This window comes from Solea solea, chromosome 11, assembly GCF_958295425.1.
Source record: "Solea solea chromosome 11, fSolSol10.1, whole genome shotgun sequence".
NCBI classification, from domain to species: domain Eukaryota; kingdom Metazoa; phylum Chordata; class Actinopteri; order Pleuronectiformes; family Soleidae; genus Solea; species Solea solea.
The window spans coordinates 21006773-21023431 of NC_081144.1; the positions used below are offsets into that span (position 1 = coordinate 21006773).

At 41.6% G+C, this 16659-nt stretch overlaps 1 long non-coding RNA gene across 1 annotated transcript in view; it reads left to right on the forward strand.

Annotated features, from left to right (window-relative positions):
- LOC131468773 (uncharacterized) overlaps nt 1-16659 on the forward strand; it is an 89327-nt gene that overhangs the window by 57007 nt on the left and 15661 nt on the right. The window lies entirely within an intron of this gene.

Consider the following 16659-nt stretch of genomic DNA (forward strand, 5'->3'; position numbering starts at 1 on the left):
CAAACAGTGCACTGGGAATAAGGGCTGCATTTTGATGGCACGAGGGCACAGAGTCACAGACGTCACTGTTGGAATAAGCCAGGTTCCAATTAGGTTTGCAAAGTTGTGAGCTGCTGAAACACGTTCTTTAATTCATCAGTTACAATAACCTTCATACCCCAGGTACCGCCCACATTACACATACATGTGGTTTAGGGTTAACTTAAATGTGTAAAGTAAAGTTTTTTCCTCTTTGGAAATTGTGTATGTTAGAAAATACTGGCTTGAGAACAACTGTGGAGTAAAGACGATCCAGGCTTCTGTTCAGGATTCAGTCGGCATTTCTAAAAATATGGCTCCATTGTTAGTATAACTCCTCAAATACACCTGCTCCCACACTAGCGTCTTTGGTTTGTTTACTAGCTGATATGTCTTTGTCCGGCAAATATGTCTTCCCTCAAAGCAAAAAGGAACAAAAAAAAAAAAGCTCTGTAACTTTGTGACAACCCTAGTGCTTGGCTGGCGTGTCTGTGTGGGTGTGTCTGTAGCTACTCCACTGACTTAGCTGCAGTTGCTACCAACAGCGATAACATCAAATGTAAATGTAATTCATCACAACTACTTGCCACTGTACCTTGTCACGTACGTTTGTCGCTCACCAATATCTCTCTTTTTTCCCTCTCCTCATCTTGTCGGCATCTTCTTTTTTTTTTGCTTATCCTGAGAGGTGTGCACGCTTCATGTTGTTGTTTATCTCTAATTATTACACGCTCTACACTCTGCTGCCAGTGCCAGCACAGATGGGGCAGTCACTCAATCATTGCAGTGACGGGTGGCCATGTGTTGTTGCTGCAGTGGGTGTTTCTTCCAGAGACCCTCATAGGTGTCCTGCAGACTCTTGACTCCCTGACAGCAAACTAGCAGGGGGCGTCGTTCTCTGCAGTTCACACCCCCGTCTGGTGTCATTGCCGTGCGGCTGTGTGAGTTGTCCGTTGGGGGACTCCCTCCCAACTCGGTGCCCCTAGGAAATTGCCCAGTTTGCCTGCCCCTCTGCAACAGCTCTGCTTGTAACCACCAAATGTACACAGTGTGGTAACCATCAATTTTTATACAATTGTATACCATCAACCTTCCAATCTAGGGAACGCTACGACCATCGTTTGTATGCAGCGTGTGTGCACATACACTTTACTGTCCTTTACTACATGATGGAATTTTTCTAGTGGCGATGAATGACTCCACTGACATCCACAGGAAAAGGTCCTTTTCTTGTCAGACAGTGCTGCAACACTCCGTCTGAAGCAGAACAGGGTGTTTAGGTAGAGCTATTACAAAACCTCTAGAGGAGGGAACAATATTGAGATGATGTTGAGGCAGAATTGCTGCCACTCATTGCAATGTTTCCCCGTTGAAAAAGATATTTGCAAAGGCTCATTTGCAGGCTAATGCACTGCCAATCCACAGCAGATGTGTAATTTTGATCCAATCACTGTCACTCTGTGGCCCCGAACTGATGGGAACTTGCTCCATCTCAAAGACAGGTGTTAATCTAAGTACTCGCTGTAATGGTTAGTCTGACAGCACCTGCCCATGCCTTCAGTCTAGAAAAAATGTATTGCATTGGTGACCAGGAATATGTGTACAACAGGGCATTTCAACTCGTGCTCGCAGCAATATTCCGACACCTAAATTTGACTGTTGAGCCTTTTTATCCTGTCAAAAAGAAGTGTCGCCAATTAGTGCATTGCAGAGCTTTTGTGATGGTGATGAAAAAGCAGGGGCGGGAAAACTTTCATATCCGTGGCCTTTTAAAACTTCTTTTGAAAACCTAGACTAAAGTAGAAAGTTCTCAGAGCACCAATAATTCTGCCAGGAGTGAAATTCATATCATTATGCAGCTGTGCTTCAGAATTCACCTGTTCATCAATTCAGGCACTCTACATGTGCAATCTTAGTGTTGTTGTTTGAACAGTTTGCATGCAAATCTGAATGATTCCTGAATAATTGTTACTTCATGGGTCCGTACCGCACTCTTCCACCAAGTTTCAATAACATTAGTTGTCATGTTTGCATCATTTTGGTAACAAGACAGATGTTCATAACATAACCTTCTTGGTAGAGGTCATTTTTTGAACACATACATCGTACAGACCTCTCTTAAGCCCCTTTTCCACCTATGGTCCCAAGCCACGAGTGACTAGTGGCTTGTAAAGCAGTTGTTTTTCAGTGTAACCGAATCGTTAGAATCAGCTCATTATTAACTATTTGTTCCGTACCTCCTCCATGACCAGAGCCCAGACTAAATACAGCAGACTCCTCTGTTGAATATTGAGATTTTAGACATTTCCCTGGTAATTGTTTGGCGATTAACCCGCGTTTTCAGGATTGTTAAGTCTTTTTAACTGGTCTTATTCACACCTCTTCCTGTGACGGCTCTCTGACCAATCAGTGGCCGGTGGAAACACGGCATTATAGTTAGAACTGCTTCTCTTTGGTGAGGCACTTGATGTCAGATGGTAGTGTTGATCATACAATTAAATATCATCCCAATCAACAGCAGAGAAACAAAGGTAAAGAACCTAATATCTCACCCACACAGAGACTAACAAGCTCAGCATGTGCAGGTGTAAAGATGAGGCTTTCAGTTAGTTTTGTACTTTTTGTAGACCAAATATTTTTGCAAGCATTAGGTGCAGCGTACATAAATGTCTCTTCAAATGACACATGGTTTTAGACGACGTTTATAATGGAACCAGAGGTGATCACTGAGTTAATACACACGCTATGAAAACTGGATTTGGACCCGTCATTTCAGACAGAAAGGTAAAAAGGTTCAATCAAACACCATGTAATGGAGGTCCTCTCAGTCTCATTTGGCAAAGCTCTTTCTCCAGATTACATCTGTGACCAGCGTTTTATTTATTTATTTATTTCACATCATGTTATACATTTGCAGTAAGACATAACAATGACACCGCTGTGTATTCTGTGTTTGATTAACTCGACCTCTGTTCTTACATTGTGAAGTTTGAATTAGGCCCAAATATTCAAAGGCCTTTGTGAGCAGCACTGCAGCAACATTCTTACTCAGAAAGAACAAAACCACCCTTTATACAATATTCAACATCAGTAGAACTGCTATATCCACTTTGATGCAAAAGTAAATATGAATGTTTAATTTATTTGAACGGGAAATAATGACACAATATTCATGCACACAGTGCTCATTTATATTTCATTCTTATGAATATGAGACTCTGTAGTCGCTCATGTCAAGTTCGGTGCCATCAGTGATCATCAGTGTGTGTGTGTGTGTGTGTGTTCATGTGTTACCATCTTTCACAGTAAAACATACAGTGATTAACAAAGATATGAACAACAAAGATGATATAGAAAAAGGGTTTTTCCAGACATGGATATGGAGATTTTTTTAAACAGTTGTTCACCTTGTGAGATAAGTAGTAACAAACGAGGGCCACGTCCAGACGAAAACAACAAGAAAAAAAGTTCTAAAAGTTCCCCGTAAAGACGGTATCGTTTCAGGAAATATCGATCCAATATATAACGACTCAAAACACTGTAGGACATATGCATATACATATATACATATAACGTTCCACCACAAACAGAGAAGAAGACGTTGTACACATTACAGATATAATAACGGAAACAGAGACAGAATGAAGAATGAGCCAGAGAAAAATAATGTCTGTTTATTTACAGTCCGTGCCGTTTCCGTGTGCATATTTAGCAACTTTACTGACCCCCGGCGCCTTTTTTCTTTTTAAATAAAGCGACTAGCGACAAATCTACCGACTCTCCGTCATAGACCTACATACTTTCTGAGAGGGAAATGCACAATTCTGCCAAACGAGTGAGATCCATCGAACTGTGTGTGGGACAGTCACTGATCTGTTTTGTTTATTCAAGTAAGGTTTTCTCCTCTCTTTGTTTTACGATTCAACACTTTTTCCCCCCCGTGTGTGAAATCTCTAAAGACAGGACGTGTTCTCGTGATATCTAGCATCTTTTCAGACTGACTTTAGTTGCTTTTCATTGACAGTAGTTGGTAAAAGTGTCAAACAATCTCCAAACACAAGACAATGAATGACAGCGCAAGAGAGAGCTGGGAATTACCTTCAGTATTCTCTGTCCACACGGAGACGCGAGGTCCCCTAAAACGCCGTCTCTGTGTTGACGGCAAAAAAAATGAGTAGGCGCATTCACCTAAACCCGTTTCTGTGTGGACGGGTCCTGAGTGACCTTAGCGAGGGTTTATATGGCCACTTTTGAACAACAGATTGAAAAAATCCAAGTCAAACACACAGTGGCCTTAAATAGTGAAAGATTGAAACTGAAAATCCCAGTCTCCAGTGTCAAAGTGCATTCCTTTAAAACAAAGACAAATATTAGATTCACAACGTGTCAGACGTACATAGAACTCAAACTGATTATCCTCCACCTTCTGCCTGACACGCGTCACATGTAAGTGTAGGATCGATAAAATTGATCACGTGTATGAACATTTCAAAACATAGACCCTGTAGACCCCTAAACAGCTGTTTTTTCTTTTCTTTTTTGTTAATATGCAAAGAGTCACTCCTCCTCCCAGTCCTTTGTTAGTAATTGTAATTCATTTTTTAATGGAATTTATTTGAATTTACAATTAAAAGCACCAAACAGATTCTGAGGAATAAAAATGTTACTTATGTGGTGAGAGGTCAATGACATAGTCCACGTTCTTCTTCTTTATCTTCTTGCTTTCTGATTTTTTTGTTGTTAATTTGTCCCATTTCTGTTGGACAGGTGCTGGGGTCTAGGTGGCAGCCTGCTTTCCTGGTGGTGGTGGTGGTGGTGTTGGTGGTGGTACTTCTTCACAATTTCTTTTTGGTTGGTGTGCAGTGTCACGGGTGGTTTATTTTGTGGTCACTTCCCCTTTTACCCCACTACTGCTGCAGTAAACCCAGCTCTGTCCCCTCCCCTTCCCCTTGCCGTTGCCCTGACTTTAGCTTGTGCATTAAGACTATTCACTGTATTTTATATTCACAGACATTAAGAAATTGTAAATAAATCATTGTTTCTGCTAAAACATCACATCTTCAAGCAACTTTTGCAAAGCCTAAATGAAAGTTGGCCAGCTAGGCCTCCAGCGCACACACAACAGAAGTGACTCTTTAAAATGTCCTTTTAGTAATACAATACTTCTACAAGTGTCATTGAATACAGGTCTTTTAAATAATCATTTCCTGGGGCTTAGAATCCAAAGTGATTCTCCATAATGTGTTTAAAAGTGGTATGATAGTGCAGTTGGCATTATATTTATATCTAAGTGGAATTAAACAGGTCAAATAATGCATTCAATTTGAGTTGAACCCTTACAGTACCTTGATACAAGAAAAATGGCTTCTTCATGATGAAATTTGATAAAATTGCCCAGGAAATGCTCTAAATTGCCTCAGAAGCACAGAGAAAAGAAAAAAAAAACACTGTTAAAAATGTTAAACACTAGATTATTTGCAGGTTAAAAGCAGTTTTAAATAGTTTTTAGACTTGACTTAAGGCCCTGGTATACTTCCATGCACATGCCGCACACATAGCGTCACCTATCACGGACCCTGGCATACTCGCGTGTCAGGGTCCTGTAATATCCCACTTCACCATCGGGTGGCGGTACAAGTCTGCATGCAGGGAAAAGGACGCATTCCTGCAAAAGAAAGAGAACGATGCTACAGTCGAGGCTCGGATGATCCTTTGGCCGTTTCTGAATATCCATACTTGTGCGTACTTGTGTGTACTTGTGCGTACTTGCGTACTCTCGTACTCTCGTACTTGTGAAAACGTCATCAGCCTCAATCCAAGTGCTGTTCCAATTCTCAAGTAAGCGACAACGAGGACGGTTCTCAAACCCGGAAGTGTTCTCGCTCCGCCATTTTTACCAAGTATGCATCGGAGGTGACTTGAGCATACTTGGGATGGCCATGTATCCCAGAGTACATTTGTTGTTGACGTGTTATTTTGTTTTTAATGGAAACATTTGACCTGACAGTTTGAAAGTTTGTATATTGTTAATGTTTTATTTATTTTAACTCGCACGGTCATTGTATCTATATTTAAATATAATATGTAAATATTAGATATGTAGAGTAGTATATATTTGTACACGTTATATATTTATAGAGTAGTGTATATGTATATATATATATATTACTCTACAATGCTGTAATATATCTATTTTCCACATTATATTATTTGTATTGTATATTTTAATAGAAATAAATTAATAAATTAAGTTAAATATTTTAAATGTGATAATAATAAGAATATAGTTGCATTTATTAAAAGTATTTCATATGTTCATTTATCAACACTGTAGGTGGCGGTAATGAGGCTACAGCACTTGGCGCCAGCCACCATTCAAACAGCAGAACAACACATACATACTTGCTTACTTGTGTATTGAGAAACAGCCACATACTTGAGTACTCCCGTACTTGGCAAGTATATACTCCCAGCGTACTTCTCATGTATATACTTCCCAAGTAAGCAAGTACATACTTGCTTACTTGAGTAATGAGAAACAGCCTCTGATTGATCCTTGGCGATTACTTCTTCTGTTGTCAGAATGTTTTTTCTGCTTGGTGAGCGGGGTGCTTAATACTCCCCCTACTGGTGAGGTGGAAGTTCAGTCCACGCATGCACGCTCTTTGCACGTGGTTCCAAAATGTGAGCTGATGCAAATCGTGTCATGCACACGTTGCGTGTTGGGTCGACAGGCACTGTGCACGGAAGTATACCAGGGCCTTTAAAGATCAACAGGTCTCTGAGGGGTTACACAGGGAGGGGCTACTGAGGAAGCTCTGTCGTCCCATGTCGCTCTATTGCATGGATTTTGTTGTTGCAAAGTTATTATTTGGTAAACTAACAGCGGAACCTACTTTTACAACCTTTCTCCAGCAGACATATTTAGAACTGATGATTACATTAAGCTTTATTCTGGAAAAATGTTCATTGTTATTAAAACTAACAATAAGGACTTGTTCGAAGTGAACAGGAGCTGCAGTTTTCTGTGTTGGCACTAACTAACCCTAACCCATATTAAAGGTTGAAAAAAAAAGTTTTCTTCTCACTTAGTAGAAAAGTTTGTCCTTCCTCTCCATCCGATTCTCTCTCTCTATCCACTTTTCTTTCTGTCTGGCTCGATGTCTGCACCATTGGGCAGTAATGCAACCTGTGTGGGCAGAGTAGAAGCCAAGGGCAGAGGACAAAGCAGCGCAGAGCCCATCCAGCATCATCTGCTGACAGTAATAGCACACAGTAAGAGAGGTGGCAGACATGGGTGTAAAAAAAATAAAAAATAAAATAAAATTATTGACAAATGTTCTACTCCATCCACTTCGATCCTAAGCAGTGACATTCTTGCTATGAGGCAACTATGCCAGCCACTGCAGCACCGTGTGACCGGCTGAACGATTGAGAAAACTATTGTGAAGGTTTCAAAAGTGCAAAGTCCTGAAGGAAGTTTGAGAAAAGTGACAAACAGTGAGCATGAATCATTATTTAGTACAAAATGAAACGGAAACCTTGGAATTCACACCAGCCTGAGAAAAGTTCTCTGCTGCTTCAAAGTAAAAACATTGATAGATTTCAGCTTGGCTTAGGCCTAATTCTTCAGACCTTGAATGGTGCAATTTTACCAAAATGTGAAGACTAAGAAAGTCTTAAAAGGCACATTTGCTTTGATTAACTTTTACAGGATTGTAATCTTCTATTAGTTTGATTTTTTTGTTGATGTTTGTTAACCCTTTAACAATCGAGCGTATCACAGACGCTGACTTTTTTGGATAGTTGGTTAAAGATGGCAGTTTGATTGATGCGTCACGATCCAATTAATTCATTTGGGCCGTTGAGTATGATTGGATGATGTTTTTACAGGCCTGTCTGTTCCACAGGTGACTGATATTTTTCAAGCTCCAGTAAGTGATCGCCTACCTTTAAGCACATAAAAAAAAAAAGAAATATACATACAAATCACACCGTCATCATACACCAAAAGGTAATGTTTCTGTTATCGTTCTTGTGTCCATCTGTCACATGAGCAAAAGCAGTTCTATTTGTCAATTTCACCCTAGAATACTTCAAAGTTAAATAAATAAATATAAAAATGTGAAAAGATGAAGTAGAAAGTAGGATACTCTCCTAAAAACTGTATCATAATAGAAGAGAATTAGAGATACTCAAACTAGAATGCAACTTGTATTGTTGAATGATGGCTGTTTATTTTCTTCCGCACTATCATGTGACTTTCCTGACACATATAAAGTCGTCAACTTCCCGCATTTTATAACATTTAACATATAACACGTTTTTTTCACCCGCACTGAGAGTTTGAACTCTATCGCACGTATACGATAAGTTTGTGGGTAAACTTTATGATATTTATGTGCTGGTTGACGTAAGAAGTTAACGTTGAGGCTACTCGAAAAAAAAAAACCTTCTTATTTTCCTGTCTGTATGTTTTTATATAACATCTCTGTGATTGAATGTGACAGCTTCGATCGCCCAGAAAGCCTCTGTGTTCTTACTGTATCCGACTGGAGACGACTCTAGGTCATCCGTCTGGTGCAAACAAGACTCCCGAGGCGTCCGCCCACCACTATCAACAGCTGACAAGGTTAATACATTCAGGTTGAAGTGAAGTGTTCATGGATTACACAGAAAAGTTGTAGCCTGTCTAACTTCCCTGACCCCCAGAGCCCTAACAAGCTCATCAGAATTAGTGTTTCACATTATTAAAACATGAAGTTCAAATTGTGGAAGTGAATCACATCACGCCACTTAGAGGCGAAGCAAAGTGACAGTAACGGTGCGACAGAGAAGGGCATTCTATATTTAAACGCTTCGGTATCATTTTCTTTGCTAGGCTGTTCTGCAACATGTATTTCTTTTTCTTGTGAACAATAATTATGAGCTGCTAATTACAGTAAGTCTGTTGACGTGTAATATGTGTCAGATCAGTTCTCCCCATGTCTTCTTTTCTTTTTTCAATCTCCCGGCATCAGAAACCTGATTAGACACATGACATTATTATTATTTTCTTTTTTTACCATTAGTTCAATTAGCTGGTGTGAGTTAAAAGGGAAAATAAAGTGTTTTATAGCTGTGATGTTTCATCAGAGGTGTGGTATAGAACAGCCACTGATGAATGCCTCATTGCTCCTGTTTGTGCTGCACCACTGAAGAAGGAGCGTGTAAAGCTAAGGTGTGTGTGTGTGCTCCTGCTTTGAGACTACACACACACACACACACACCTTTACACAGCATTTGTAGTGAGGACACTTGAGGACATAATGCATTCCTTAGCCCCTTACCCTAACCCAACTCAACCCAATTCTAACCCTAAAACCAAGTTTTTTTTCCCTTAAAAAGCCCCTTTAAGGAGTGATAGCATGTGAGCACCACCAAAAATTGTCCTCACTTTCCCCAAAATGTTCTTTTTGGTCCTCACAAAAATACCCCTACAAGAACACACAGGGGTTTGTGCAGCTATTCCACGTTGACTTCCATTCATTTGGACAGCTTAAACAAAGTGTTTTCCCTTTACCCTCATTAGGAGCCAGGTTTTGGTCTGTATGAGGACTACTGGTCCTGACAAGTTCAGTGTTTATGCCAGGAAAGGTCCTAAAGAAGGCAGTGCGGAAACACAAACAGACAGACACACAGAGCCACTAAAAACAATAGTTTTACTCCCTCTCCGTGGGGTGAAGTAACATATGGAAGCACGCACACACACAAGGTCCCTTGCCGCTTTTCCATTATACAGTTGACATAACACTACTCGGCTTGACATCACATTTTAGTATCGGCTCAGCTCGCATGGAACCTCACCGGAGCAGGCACCAAAAAAAACCTGAGAGTCGAGTCGAGTCAAGCCGAGTAGTGCTACAACTGTATAATGGAATAAACAAATCACCTCATTTTCTACTCTGCTTGAGAAGTTCTTTAAGGTACAGTGCGTTAAAACTAGTACAAATTAGAAGGTCTAATGGTGGGACCGCAGATTTTAACACACAGAGGACTCCTTTCCCAAGCAAACCTGGGTAATACAGTATAACAGAAAGCATATCAAACGCCTTTGTCTGTGAAGTCAGCTTCTGCTTCAGAATGTCAAATGCATGCTCTGGCTGGTTTGTCCATTGAGCCTCCACAAAGCAAAGCACATATAAAAGCTTCATACTAAGGGCCAAAGAAACCAAATCATTCTTATTTTGAAGGGATTTTGACACCTATGCAAGCATACGTATCTGTTGTAAGTGTCATTTCTGCCAATAAACTCTCCTAAATGTTATACACTGCCTTAAAAAAAACACCTTTCTCAGTTTAGCAGTTCTCTTATGATCCGAGATACTTTTATCTTCATTAGCATGTACTCAGATGATGATAATCAGGCCGCCTGGATTTATTTTGATTTTATGGCTGTAGAATTGTCAAAAAATTTTCAATGAGTGAGTTCTTCTGCCCATTTTTCCATGACAACGCGCTGGTCGATCTCGCCTGTGATTGGCGATCGTTCCGTGGACTTCCTGAGGGCTACCGTAATGACAAGTACAGCTCTATTTCACTGCTTTCCGGTATCCATCCGTCCGTCTTCTACCACTTTATCCTCCACCTGAGGGTTGTGGAGGGAGTGCTGTGCCAATCTCAGCTGACAGGGTACACCCTGGACAGATCACCAGTCATCCATAGTTTTGGAATTTTCTACATATCACAAACGGTCTAGGAGTTACAGTAATGAGATGTGCACATGTCAAATCCTGTCGCCGACGAAGGGTTCATGTTCACAAAAAAGTTAAAGCTGCTCCATTGAAGCCAATTAATTGATCCCCTTGCTGTGTGAATCCTGTGAGCATTTTAACGTCTTTAAACTGGTTTTTACAGCCTACGTCTCTGCTCTTGGTTTATTCTAATTCTAATCAGCACCGCTTCCCAGATAGGTCGTGTTTTCTGCCAGGACCTCAAGAACCCTACTGTAGATTCAGTGCACCGCCAGACGGCAGACATACTAAGTTAACAACCAGCTGGTGAACAAATGAGAGCGTTTAGCAGCGGAGGAGCCGGAGCTTCCCTCGGGAGGCACTGGAGACTTGAACGGAGATAAAAGGCGAGTAAATATTGGACAGGTGGACAGTGACACAACTGCAAATGAATAATCATCTTGCTCTGTCTTTGTTGTGTAAAAGACAGAGCGTGTAATCGTGATACATATGCATCTGCAACTTTATAAGAAGAGTTATTGCCGAATGCTACTTACAGCCTGCGAAGCCTCCAAAAAAACAGGTTTAAAATTGTGTGGGAAAAAAAAACCCAAAAGCAGAACAAAGATCACAACAACATAAATGTAACGGAGTGTAAAATAAAAAGAAAAACTGCAGCTCCCATAATTTATTTGTTTGTGACACAACATTGCTTGTAGTAAGGCTCATTTTCAGAGCCTTTAAATCATATTTTAAAACAAGGTCCATATGCTCCATTTCCCCCCTCTAGTATGTATTTTTTTATTACTGCTGCCGTTCCCGTAGCTTTTGCTTGATAAATTCCAAAGCACTGTCATCCATCACGGTCTCCATGTTGATCCTCCACTGGTAGCATGCAGTTAATGTATGTTGCGTCCCAGTATTGCATCCACTCATCATATATCAGCCCATAATGCTGTTTATGTTGACTGACAGGTGAGAGCCAACAACACTCGTCCCTGCTGCTCAGCCATTTGTGGTGAATTTCGTCTCACAAGAAACTGGCGTTTCTTTGTGTTTAAAAAAAAACAACAACAACTATTGTGTTCCAAAGTGTGAAATCATGGAGTTTAAAAAACAGTGCTATGTATTGTTAAAGCTGTGGTGCCTGATGGAGTGGGTTTATGTGCAATGGACAGATGGACGCTCGGACAAGGCAGGTTGGGTGCTAGACGGACAGACTGGAAGGAGGGCCCCGCCCCCCCCACAGTGTCTTGTCGCAGTCACTCACGGTGGCCGTTGCCACTTTATTTCTTGCGGCTCCTTCTTCTATTCCGTCACCACCAGCATGTAAACAGACACACACACGCACACAAACACTCCGAGCTCGTGATTTGGGTGGGAACTGAGGAAAAAGGCAAGCGCCACCATCTGTTGTAGACTTAAGGATTACAATGCTGAAGAACAGCAGTGGCTCCACACAGCAGAGGAAAAAAAGACCTTTTTCTTTTGTTTTTCTTTTCTTTTGTACACCACACGTCCTTTCCTCAGGTTTGTGGTGTCCCAGAGTTGACGTTTACTTTCACCGCGGGAGAACCTGTTCTAAAAACGCCTGCATTTATGACGCTGACTGGAGACTCCATGTCATCTTTAGTACCAGCTACCAGCACAATGCTGTCAAAGAAGAATTGTAGTCACACAGAGACGCAGCTGACAATAATTCCGGGCTTAGTCATGATGCGATAAAATACGTCTTTTACGTCAAGAGGGCTCAGGGCGATGTTGTGTGCATCTCCTGATGTGATGAATATTGAGGTGCAGGCGCTGTGCTGTGGTATTACCTCTGAATGTCTGGATAATAGTGAAGAGTACAGGGAACAAAATAGACATGGGCATTGAAAGTGCTTGGATTTTTAAGTTTAAGTGTGTACGTAAACTAGGCCTGCGCGGAACAGCGTCCAGTTGTAATTGCGAGCGGCGTTGTGGACACTGTCCACTGTCTCTCTTCACTGTTGACGCGAGGTTCCATGCAGAACAATGAGCGAGCGCCGTTAAGCAAGAGAGAGGAAATGATGTGATGTTTGGGGAATTACAAGTCCAACATCTCCGTCTCACCAAAGAAAATGACAAAGACTGACTTTGACCAAGATTCCATGAACCGTCGCTTGTCCAGATGCAGAGTGTGCTGCGAATCAATACAATTGAACGCCAATTTGTCCTGGAAAGTCCTTTTAAAGGTCCAAATCTGTGTCTGTAAAAGGCAAAATCAGCTGAACCTGATATAGGTTTGTTGGCACTTCAGACTAGTCCCTGTGCTCCCTCAATGCTAAAAACACTTCCTGGGATTCTTGATCCGTAGATGTGAGGGTCTCAATGGATCATCTGCACTGTGGACTTGTGGATTTCCTTTTGAGAAAGAGAGAGAGACGTTGCTGTGATTCAAATTTTAATATGTGTATGCAGGATGAGACACTCGCGGATCTACATTTTACTGGTATCCAGTGGATCAATATTGACATTAAAAATGCAGGTGACTCACATGGCGGAGGTCTGCGCTCTCTGAGTTTTCTTGTTGACTTTGATGTTATCCAAAAATCAACTCTACATTTGCCATGTTTTGACAAAAAAAAAAAAACAACATTTAAGTGTAAGTGCAAGAGAGTCTTAACACAAGTAGCAGTAAGAGTGGTCGATCATAGATCATCATCATCATGGCATAAACAGTGACTGTCAGGACCCGTAGTCCTCCTGGACACCAAAACCTGGTCCTACTTAGGTCGAACCTAATTTTTCTGAGGAACTGGTGAAGTTTGGAGCTTAGATTTAAATGGTGGTTTAGTGACGTTAAGGGTTTAGGCATTAACTGGTCATGGTTAAGGTTAGGGATAACACGGACGTGCGTATGGGGAAAAAGCTGAGTTGGCTTTCTACAAGAGTTTGTGCAGAGGGACACAAACACATCAGGAGATATAAGGGAAGTAGTTTTAGCAATTCTCTCTCTCTTTCTGTGTGTGTGTGTGTGTGTGTGTTCATGCAAGACACCAGCTCTCACGAGCACAGTGTTAAAAGTGGTAGGGCTGCAGGCGAGGCCATCCATCAGAATGAGGCAAAGGCAGGTAACTCTCACAGCCCCTTTTTTTCCCCCTCTCGTTCCTTCTCACGCTTGTTTCCCGTCTGCATGTGACTCGATGTCACACATATCGGACAGTGAGAATGAATAGCTTATGCGTGGACTAAATAGATGGAGTTGTACTGTATATAAACCTTGGCGATCTAAAAATGGTCCTATGTCAGCACTGGATCACACGGCGGTTTGCAATGTGAAAGCAGTCAGGTGTTGTGACAAAGCCTCAGAGAATGATCATCCACTTCTTCACTTCCCTTGAGCTCTGTAGTGCCTTTATTGCAGCTCACTGTGATGTTTTTTCTCACTCTCCCTTGTTTCCAGCAGCATCAGTCTGCTGTTTTATTTTTTAAAGAGAAATTCTCATAAACCCACTGTAGTTGCACCAAACTGCAACCAGACACCAGTTTTTGGAATCGCTGCATAACACCGTGGAATATTTAGCAGCTGAGGACTCAAATATTTCCCTCAGGAAACTGTAAGAATAACAATGTCGTGGTGATTTCACGCACATTTACAACACTGATAGTTCAACTGTGCTGGAAAAAAAGCACTTTTTGCAAATTTAGCGGCAGGAAACAAGGTCATTGTGTCTCTTAATTAATCATGGGTGGGTTTTTTTGGAGGGGTGTAACGTGCAATAAATCAATGTGTGTGTGTTATCTTCTATTCTGTTGCAATGTTATTCAGGTGAATTTATACCTTGGTGGATAAAAACCACCACTATTTGCATGATCAAAACATGTATAAGTGAAGTTGTTGTAAGTGAACTCAACATAAATTCATTTTCATGTTTTCACAGCAAACCCTCAACATGTCTGGACTTTGTTTTGCTCATTTTAACCACGAGAATGTCCCGTAACCAAGCGCTTTTGTCAGTTTTTCCAGAATAACTTCCAATATCTGCCAGTTATTTACAATTTACTGCATGTTTAAATACTGTTTTAACAATTGAAAATGACAAAAAGGTTTATTTGGAAAAGACGCTGATTCTCTGGCTTCCTGAAACAGCGCGAGTGACATAACCACGTGTTGGCTCTGACGTGCAACTTCTCAGCTTTCGGAAACCGGTGGAATTTGTCCAGCAGCAAAGCGTAAAGCGCCGCGTAACTACGGTAATGCGCGTCGTCAGCGATACGCTCGGTTTTGAGGCTTAAATGTAAACTGCACGGAGTGTTCTGTGTTTTACAGCTCGCTTGTGATTTGATAATTAACACGCACCCTCTGTTTGACAGACACGCAGTGTGATTTTATGGAAAGTTAGTAGAGACTTCACAGTAATGCAAAACTATGAAAAGAGGAGGTGGCGCATATTGGTCTTTTTTTTCTGTAGAGAAATGTCAACTTCTTGTTTATCCTTGAAAGCCACTACAGTTTTCAGCTTATTGACAGATCTCATAGATTTTTTCCAAACCTGTGGAGGAACCAATATTATTTCAATTTGGTGTTGTTGAGTTTTCCCAAAACAACAAACACGGTGCACGATTGGACACCTGAGCCACCGGGATCACAATTATTTCCCCCTAAATCACCGCACTAATTCCCCCCCCCCGAATCACCACTGAGTGTTTCCCTGTGTAATGTTGTTGTTTGAATGCAGCACCGTGGACGTTCCATTGATTTTGCTGCAAGGTTTTTTTTTTTTTCACCCCTTTTTCTGTATCCTTGGCAAGAATTTTCTCCCTCAAAGACAAGGTTGCCAGGGCAACAGCCTCAGGTTAAGATTTGTACGCCTTGTGTGTATGAATATGTCGTCTTTGTTAGTTTGCGCGTGCATGTGCGCGCACTCCCATTTACTTCCAAATCGAACTTCCGACCACATGTGGACGTTCCCTGTGCGATTTCCCGTGTTGCAATTAATTATGAATTCGTGCCGGGATGGTTGATATAATATTGCCGCATCACAACCCGCAGGTTTTATGTTAAATAGAGTCAGTAGTTCCAGCAGCCACTCTCACAGCCTGGGGGAGGTTCTAATGCAGCAAAAGCCATCATGGTATTAGCATGTGCAAATAGGCAGATTTACCAGAGCCACTGGCAGAGTGTGTTTGAGTTTGTGAACTCATGCAAGTGTGGAAGTGTTTGCTCCACTTATCATCAGTGTGTGTTTTCTTGCAGCGTCTGCCAAAGTCTGTTTGTGTTTGTGTGAGTGATGGATATAAGAGGAAGAAGAGAGACACGGGGAGGGGTGGGGGGGGTGGGAGATGATGGCTGCACATAACACGAGGCTCTTATTTTACTTAATGTTTTTGTGAGGTGATTTATCTGCCCTCGCCTCCCGTACACGTACACATACACATACGCGGGATCCTTTTACATTATTTCCGGGTCGGTGTGAAATAACGCCGTTCAAAACAGATCCCGCAAGTCTCACAATAGACCTAAGTGCTTTGAAAGCGTGGAAACGAGAGTAGACCAAAGAGGGGAAAAAAAAGTCATTGTCAGGACGCTCTATCATTATGGTGTTTTCACACCAAAAGCCTTTTCTGATGTCTGCAGTGTGATTACACGCTGTGGAGTACAAATCTATCTCCTCTGTGTGTGTGTGTGTGTGATATGTGTCTGTTTTTAGACAAAGTAATTAGAGGTAATTACAATGCCACTGTATCCACTGCCGTCTCTGCCTCGCTGCGTTCCAGCAGCTGTAGCGTGATAGAGATTATGAGCCGCCTTTCCCCCTCTGCACATCTTTTATCAGGTATCGTCTTCGCAGTGAAAATGAGCCACATCAAGCTGACCCTTGAGTACGCAGAGAATGCCAGAGAGGGACGCGCTGCTGCTGGGGAATTCACAGCAGAGATAGAAGGGGAGTCGGGGGGGGGGGGG